The sequence below is a fragment of the Tupaia chinensis genome, unplaced genomic scaffold (assembly GCF_000334495.1).
Source record: "Tupaia chinensis unplaced genomic scaffold, TupChi_1.0 Scaffold000208_1, whole genome shotgun sequence".
Lineage (NCBI taxonomy): Eukaryota > Metazoa > Chordata > Mammalia > Scandentia > Tupaiidae > Tupaia > Tupaia belangeri.
Window position 1 is genome coordinate 1,858,966 of NW_006159683.1, and position 8,658 is coordinate 1,867,623.

At 38.6% G+C, this 8,658-nt stretch overlaps 1 long non-coding RNA gene across 1 annotated transcript in view; it reads right to left on the reverse strand.

Moving 5' to 3' along the window:
• Positions 1 to 6,954, reverse strand: part of LOC106734744 (uncharacterized) — a 24,736-nt gene extending 17,782 nt beyond the window's left edge. Inside the window, exons 1-2 of the long non-coding RNA XR_001370285.1 lie at positions 6,887 to 6,954; positions 5,600 to 5,668 (exon numbers count right to left, since the gene is read on the reverse strand). This is a non-coding gene — a long non-coding RNA (uncharacterized LOC106734744). The remainder of the gene's footprint in view (positions 1 to 5,599; positions 5,669 to 6,886) is intronic.
• Positions 6,955 to 8,658: the final 1,704 nt, after the last annotated feature.

Sequence of the window (8,658 nt, forward strand, 5' to 3'; positions counted from 1 at the left end):
ATAGGGAACCAAGGATGGGGGGAAAAAAGCAAAACATACAGAAAACAAGAAATGGAAGATCATTTGCTGACAATAACATGTTTGTTGATGTGCTTGATTGAGACAAAATACAGTATACTCTGGATGGAAAATCTCATTTTGTATGCTGTAATGATGTACAGTGAATGAATGCAAATAAATAAATTGAAAAAATAAAAAAAATAAAAAATAAAGTGCCTTCTTAGGATCCACACCTGTGGCAAGGAGGGAAGGAGATAGGATTTAGCAGAAAGAAAAGTTTAACTGTGATGCATCCTGACAGACTTGGGTAGTGCCATGAGGAACTCTGGAACTAAAATGGCTGGTCATATTGGTCCTTCACACACTCACTTTACCAGCCACCAGATTCACATCATCTTGTGAAAGGTGTAAGTGAGCATCTCTCTGTATCTGGGCTGTTACTAAAGGAGTTGACAGCTGAAGGCTCTTTGCTAGAGCATTTCTAGCAGCAGTCCTTGGGGCGGAACTACAGGGGTTTTACAAGTCCATCACATGGTTGTGGCTAAACCCTATGCTGTGTTCTCCTTAGGAACTTCGATTCTCAAAGGTCAAGCAGTGATTGAAGGTCCCTTTTTAAAAGTTAAAAAAGAGGGGTCATCTGGTGGCAGGGTGGTTGAGGGCACTAGACTCCCACATGGCTGACTACAGTTCAAGTCCCAGAACTGGCAGCTTGCTTTCTCACTTTCCCTCTCTCACTCTGAACCTCTCTGGTCAAAAATAAATAAATAAATAAATAAATAAAAGTAAGTAAGTAAGTAAATAAATAAATAAAAATTTTAAAAGTGGGGCTAGCAGATAGCATAATAGTTACATCACTGGACTCCCACATGGCCGTCCTATGTTTGAGTCCCAGAACTGGTCGCTTGAAAATTATACCAGATATGTGTGCATGCGTGCCCAAGACTCCTCCTCTTTTTTTTGAAAGATTTTTGCTATAAGGCACATGCACTCACCAGAGGGACAGAGACAGACAGAGAGACAGAAAGTGAGAGAAATCACTTCCCAGGGGTGGGTGGTGGGTGGTGGGGATTGCCATGCTGCAATCCCTTTGCCTCTATTCTTCTCTCAAGATTTTGGGCATGCACGCTGATGTGCCTAGTGTGAATTTTAAGCCACCAGGTACTGGGCTTGAACCACTGTCAACTACATGAGAGTCAAGCAACACAACCATTATGCCATCTACTGGCCCCTATAATTTACTTCTCTTTATACCTGTGGCATAAAAATTACCTTTTCAAGGCAATATAAATTTCTTTTAAAAAAAATTTTTTTTTGAGAGTTTTTTTTTTTTTTTTTTTTGCTATAGGGCGCGTGCGCTCGCCAGACAGACAGAGAGAGACAGAGATATAGAAAGCGAGAAATCAACCCCCAGGGGGGATGGACACACCACAATCCCTTCTCCTCCATTCTCCTCTCAGGATCCTGGGCACACACGCACACGCGCCCGGCGTGAGTTTAAGCCATCGGGTCCGGGACGCAAACCACGGTCGACTACATGGGAATCCAGCAACATAGCCATTACGCTAACTGCTGGTCCCTAAAAAATTTATTTTAAAATTTTATTGTAAATTGATATAATTTAGTTTTAAATGTTATTATACACTGTCAATTTATAATTGTGTGTATTTACAGGATATGTAGTGATCTTATGAATCCCAAATATAATGTGGCATAATTAAATCAAGCTAATTATCAAGTCTGTCATCTTAAATACTTATTTTTTTCTTGTAAGAACATTGAAACTTACTCTCTTAGAAATTTTGAAATGCATAGTACATTATTATTAACTATTTACCACTGTGCAATCAATCTATTTTTAAAAGTCCCTTATTTTTTCTGTCAGACAGAGATTTTGTACCTTTTGAACATTAGCTCCCCATTTCTCCTATCCTTAACATGTCTTAATGACCAGGGGAAAACTTATAAAAGAATGTGCTTAAAAAGGCAAAAGTTGACCAAAGATAGGCATTTCAAAACAGAGTCAAAATAATTTAATTTTTAAATTAAGCTAAATTAAATTGTCTAAGTTTCTTTCACTTTGTTTACTACCTGGTTAGCTACTTGTAGTCCTTAATTTGGCTTAATTTTCATCCGAAGCTATAAAAGAGTCCAAGTTTTTGTAAGCTTACTTTACAGTCTCTGACAGAGCTGAAAGCATGGGGGAAATTATCTCTATCCTAGATAAAAATATAATCTCCTCAAATAAGAACTTCAAATCTTCTGTTTAAAAGAGTCTCCTACCCCCAGTGCCAGAACTAACCTGATTCATGAGCAGACTCATTGTAGGTTTTAATTCCAGATATCATGCTTGGTACCAAAAATAAAGAGATCTGCCTGTTAAATTACATTTTAATATTTTCTATCCATACCGAATACTTTGATTCTAATAGCAGAACATAAAAACCAAACTCAGCTGAAATATGAACTACCATTTGTTATTATCAATGCTGTGTGTCATCATTACCAGCCTCATATTTCAAGAGGACAGCTGGTACTTCCAAGGTCAATGACAGTTTTATATAAAAACCCCACATGAAAGGACTGCAGAGATCAAAGATTTGGTACAATCATAGAGAGAAAGATTGCCATATGCTACCTCATCCATTCCAAAAATTAGGTTTTTATTTTGGGTACCAATGATGAAAGCCCGGGAAGAGATTGAAAAGGAGGATTTAATAAAAGCTATCAAGATGAAACTATGCCCTCTAACGAAAGTTAAATAGTCCATAGAAGTCACTAAGGAGATATGCACAAAAATAATTGTTACTGCTGAATGTCCATTCCCGGTTGGTGAATTCGTTTGGAGAAGGCCTGGTGCTAATGCAGAACAATTTCATTATATTGCGGGATAGTAATGATCTCACAGACAAATAAACACAAATCAAAACCTGCATAGTGCTCCCAAGGAATAGATGTGAACATGCTGTGCTGGGCTTTCCATGACCTTAGTGTATTGTCATTAATGGAAGAGAGAAAGGTAGTATGTATTTAAAGCTTTTGGACTTGCAGAACTGAACAGGGATCAATCAAAATTGACAGGTATGACTGGTATGTCTGTCTCTCTCTTTTAAAGGTTGCTTCAGGGGAATAATGTGATTATTATGAGAAGTTATCCAAATCCAAAATATTTAGCCTGGATGGTGCCAGCATCTACTTCCATGATCTCGATTCTGCCCACTAACAGTACAATGTTGTAGGCATTTAGGAACAATGGGAGGCAGCACGAGACGTTCCCAATGATTTCAACTCTCCATGCTGCGAACCTTACACATTTCCCTTCATTTTGAAGTCAGGAGAGGAAGCTATTTTCTAATTTATCTTTACACTAAGTGCATAGCACATTGAGATTTCAGTTTTATAGCGAGATTGGTAGGTTTGGGTGCCCCGCCTGCTTTCCTGTTATATTGGCAGTAAATGAGACAGCTGTTTTCTTCTGCTTAGACAAATGTTCTTAGGACAAAGATTTTGTTCTTGGCATGCCATTCAGAATTGCTTCTTGTACTTAGATTTTAACCAGATAATTATTTATGCTTTGTCAGCTTTTACATACTCTTACAGTTAAAAAAAATTTTACCCAGTATTTCTAGTTTTTTTTTTTTCAACAGGAGAGTTGGTATGAATAACCTAGCCCTACATATTATTGGAATGCATGCACACACATACCCCCCACACACACACTCACCAGACTTACCGGAATTTGCAACTCATTGGGGTATGTATGGTTACTTCTTCAGTAAAGTCTTGGCCAGATTACTTAACTTTTTAGTCACTCTTTTTTCCTAGAAAAATCTTAGTTTTGTACTTAGGTTTTAGTCCTTAGTGCTTGAGTCAAAGCGTTCCCTCTCCCCTCCTACCTGGTTGCTTGGAGAGTGGAGAGTAGGGGAGTATGATCAGATTTAAGACACCTCCATTCCCTTCCTTTCCTGGGCATGATTCTCTGGGTTTGGTGATTCAGAAGAAAGTGTGTGCAGAGGCCTCTTCACCTAAATATTAACAAGACTCTGTCTTCTATCTAGGTCAGTCTGCCTCCATTGGCTATTGTAGACAACTCACAGGCTGACTGAGTGAGGTTTACTTGGGGTACTAATTAGCTTCACCTGGAGACTCAAATTGCTCCAAAGCCTCTTCCCAAGAACAAGAGTATCTCCTATTGACATTGGGTTAGGCAAAGACTTCTTAAATAAGACTCCAAAAGCACAGGCAATAATCCCTAAAATAGACAGGTGGGACTATATCAGATTAAGAAGTATCTGCACAACGAAGGACACAGTAACAAGTGTGAATCAACAGTCCTTAGAATGGGAGAATATTTTTGTAAAATATTCCTGAGACAAGGGACTGATAACCAGAATACACAGGGAACTCAAGCGGCTTACTCAAAAAAAAAAAAAAAAAAATTAACCCAATTAAAAGATGGGAAAATGAGCTGAATAAAAATCTCTCTAAGGAAGACATACAAACAGCCAAAACAAAAAGCATATGAGGAAATGTTCAACATCCCTTATCATAAGGGAGATGTAGATTAAAACCACAATGAGATACTACCTATCCCCTGTCAGAATGGCGAAGATTAAAAATATAAACTGATAAGTGTTGGCAGGGATGTGGTGAAAGGGGAATTCTCTTACACTGTTGGTGGGAATGTAAACTGGTTCAACCACTGTAAAGAACAGTATGTGAGTTCTTCAAAGATCTACAAATAGAATGACCATTTGATCTAGCAATCCCACTTCTGGGTATCTATCCAAACAACAGGAGAATGCTCAGTCAGAAAAGCACTTGCACATCAATGTTTATTGCAGCATTATTCACACTCACTAAGACACAGAACTCACCCAAATGTCCACAAACTGATGAATGGATTGAAAAAGTGTGGCACATATACTCTATGGAATACTATTTAGCCATAAAAAACATGACCTTGGCATTTGATAGAAAGTGGTCAGATATGGAGGTTCTTTTGCTAAGTGAAGCAAGCCAGGATATTGTATGTATCTACTTAATACATACCAACTATCTGTACTTTATTGTACAGATAAAAATATTGGAGGGCATAAAAGCAGTGAAAATAGCTAAGGATGCTGAAGACAATGTGGAATGGGGCGAGAGAAGGGAAGAGTGTAGAGAAGGATATCAAGAGAATAAATAGAGGGACATGACATTAGTGGGACACAGAAATGGTTTATTACCTGTTGATGATAACATGTATAGTATTCTCAACTGGACTGGTCTGAAAAGTATTTCATGTTGGGTAAATTCTTTTTACAAGCAAAATGATATATAGTAATCAAATGTTTAAAAAATAATGAGAATAAAAAAGTAATAATAATCTGTAAAAATGATGAATAGCTATTTGATGATGATTATGTGGATAGTAATGTCTTTGTCTTGACTGATATGCATGGTATTCTTTCTGGGAAAAGAAATGTAATACACTATAAAGATATGTGTGATTCAATGTAATATAAACAAGACTATGAAAATAATAAATTTTTTAAAAAGCGTCTCCTATTGACTCCACCTGCCAAGCCCTTTTGAAATTGAATACATCATTACTGACCTCAATATACACCTCTGGGCAAAGAGAAGTCTTCTGCCTCTAAATGTTGAGTCATGAGAATTATATGTCCTACAATGCATATAGAAAACAGGTATTAGAAAGAGTTGGACCAATCTGCTTCTCAAGTGCCTTACAACCAAGCATTGCTGTTGCTGCTATGGTCTTTCAAAGAGGGTCTCTTACTTTTAGAACCTCCAGATACAGCCCCCGCCCCCCAAACCTCAAGGACTTATGGAACGAGAAAACATTCTTTCCCCCATAGACACAAAGAAGTACTGTAAAAAAAAAATCACACTAGTATATTCCTTGATTCTCAGAGCCCCAAGCCCTTTCCAAGCACTCTCACCATACTCCACTCCTGTATAGGATGAACATACAAAGGTTTGACCCTGAGCCAGAATCCTGCTGGAGAATTAGATGGTCTACTCCACTTTATAGGCACATTTCATATTTAAGGGTGATTCAGAATCCTCTCTTTGGGCTTTGGGAAAAAGAGAAAACCTTTTCTCCTCTACTTTAGAGAGGAGGGGGAACTCAAACAGTGTACTCCTGGCAATGGACAAGATCCTCTTGTCTCTCCCTAAGTCTGGGGGTGGTGGTGTGAACCTTCTGTAAATTGTGGGTGGGAAGAGAGTGGCATTGGTGCTTGATACTAAGCTGGTACTTCACAGCGAGCTGAAGGAAGAAGCTGTCCCTGGAAAACTAGAGCCTGTTGTCCTCAATTGTGGAAGAATAGCAAAGATTGAATTCACCATCCTGTTAACAATCTATACCAGGTCAAATAGGTGGCATGGAGGCTAAGATGGTGGGATCCCATATGACCAACTGAGCAATTTGAGTCCTGGATCTGGCAGCTTGAAAAACATGCCAGGCATGAGTGTGGATGCCCAAAATCCTGAGAGTAGAATGGAGGAAAAGGGACTGCGGCGTGACCTTCTCCCCTAGGGGCTGATTTCTCACTTTTCCTCTCTACCAAACGCACACATCTATGGCAAAAATCAAAAACAAATTTAAAACCCATGTAGTTTATTTATGCCTTTTTTGACCCAGTATCTCAATATGTTGTGAGCTTCCTGCCTCCACCTCCCAAGTAGCTGCAACTACAGGTGCATGCCACCACACTTGGCTCTTTATTGTTTTTAAATTTTAAATTTTATGTTATTATTTCTTATTTACATTTAATCATTGTACATCTTTACAGCATACACAATGGTCCCCTCCCTTTCCCTCCTTCCCTCCCTCTATAGACAGTGTGTCACTATGTTACCAGACCAACCTTGAACTCACAATGTTCCTGCGTCAGACTTCTGAGTTCTTGGGATTACGGGTACACATCATCATCCCCAGACTTTACGTTGTGCTGAAATGAAATCCAGACCTCTTATTTGGTCCCACTCTATGGAACAGTGTCTTAGCACACTACATGCTGGCTGGTGTGTTGTTAATGGTTACACCCTCAGGTGTCAACAGTTGCTCTTCCCTTCTAGGGCAGTGTGTTCTTAGGTGATTTCTTTTTTTTTTTTTTTTTTTTTGAGAGGTTTTTGCTATAGGGCGCGTGCGCTCGCCAGACAGAGAGAGACATAGAGACAAAAAGCGAGAAATCACCCCCCAGGGGGGATGGCCACGCCGCAATCCCTTCTCCATTCTCCTCTCGGGATCTTGGCACGCAAGCACACGCGCCTGGCGTGAGTTTTAAGCCACCGGGTCCAGGACGCGAACTGCGGTCGACTACATGGGAGTCCAGTGACATAGCCATTACGCTAACTGCTGGTTCCCTAGGTGATTTCTTAATATTTCTTCCCTTTTCCTTTCTCTTCAGTTTTTTTCTAGTTTTTCTATAATAAGCACACATTTATTGTATAATAAAAAAAAGATGTTTCTCTGAATCCTCCAACTTTATTAACAAGCAACTGCTATACCCCCTTTAAATATTCATCACGTTATTACCAGTTACATTTTAGTTTATTGGCAACTTGCTTTAATTCTCAGAAGTGGAAATGAATTCTTACCTTTTGACATTCTCTTTTTATCTTTTTTTAACACTTGAATTTCTAACGCTGCCACTACATTTTGTTGTGACTTTCAGCTCATACTTTAATAAAGGTAATTTCTGTTTCAAGGCTTTAAAGGAAATAGGAAGCTGAAAATTAAATTAAATGTTATACTTAATCTCTGACTTAACATGAAAATACTCCCTCCAAACAACTGATAGGTAGAAATGATAATTGTTCTGTGCTAAACTAAGAAGAAATTTCAAATATGTACATGTAGGCTTCTAAGATGGTAGTCTTAGCTTTTGCTTCCAGCAGGTAGGAAAAAAAAATCACTGGCATTCAACTGCTTCTTTGATTAGATGGAATAAACTCTTTGGTCAGTGAAGGAAACAGAGAACTTGAAAATGGTTCTTGACTAGCCTGGTATTTTTCCATTTTGTCTCTGGCTAGCTGTGTGTTCCTTTTCAGTTGTGCTTATTTATCCCAGTACATCAGGTTCACTGGGCAGGCACTTCAAATTTTCAGATAAAAATTCTTGATTAAATAATCAGTTGAATGTTTTCCATTCTGTCATCATGACCTAAAAAAGGCAAGAGTTTTCAGTTGTATAAAGCATGTATTTAGTAGAGATTTCTCTATGCTCAGTTCTGTGTTAGACACAATTGGAGATAGGGGGGTGGGAGAAGGGACCCTGAGTTATGCTGTGTCTAAGATGGCCAAAATAATGTCTTTATCTGTCTTGTGTACATTGATCTCATTTGGACATCCTTAAAGATTGTGTCACTTCTCCCATGGAAGTAACAATTTAGTGCAGAGAATAAGACTTCCACCTATCAAACAACTAAAAGGCAACATGAAAATAAAATTACTCAGCGACAAGTAGTTTCGTGTGGGAAATCGATAAGAAGTGCTCAGGCATGGAAGAGTCAGCATAAGTAGCACTGGCAGGAGTGGTTGTTATAGGTAGCAAGTAAGATGAACTTCAAAGAGTGAAAGAACGTGAGATAGACAGAGTTAGGTAAGGATCTTCTATGTGTGCAAAGTAACAGGAACTTTTCCTGTGCA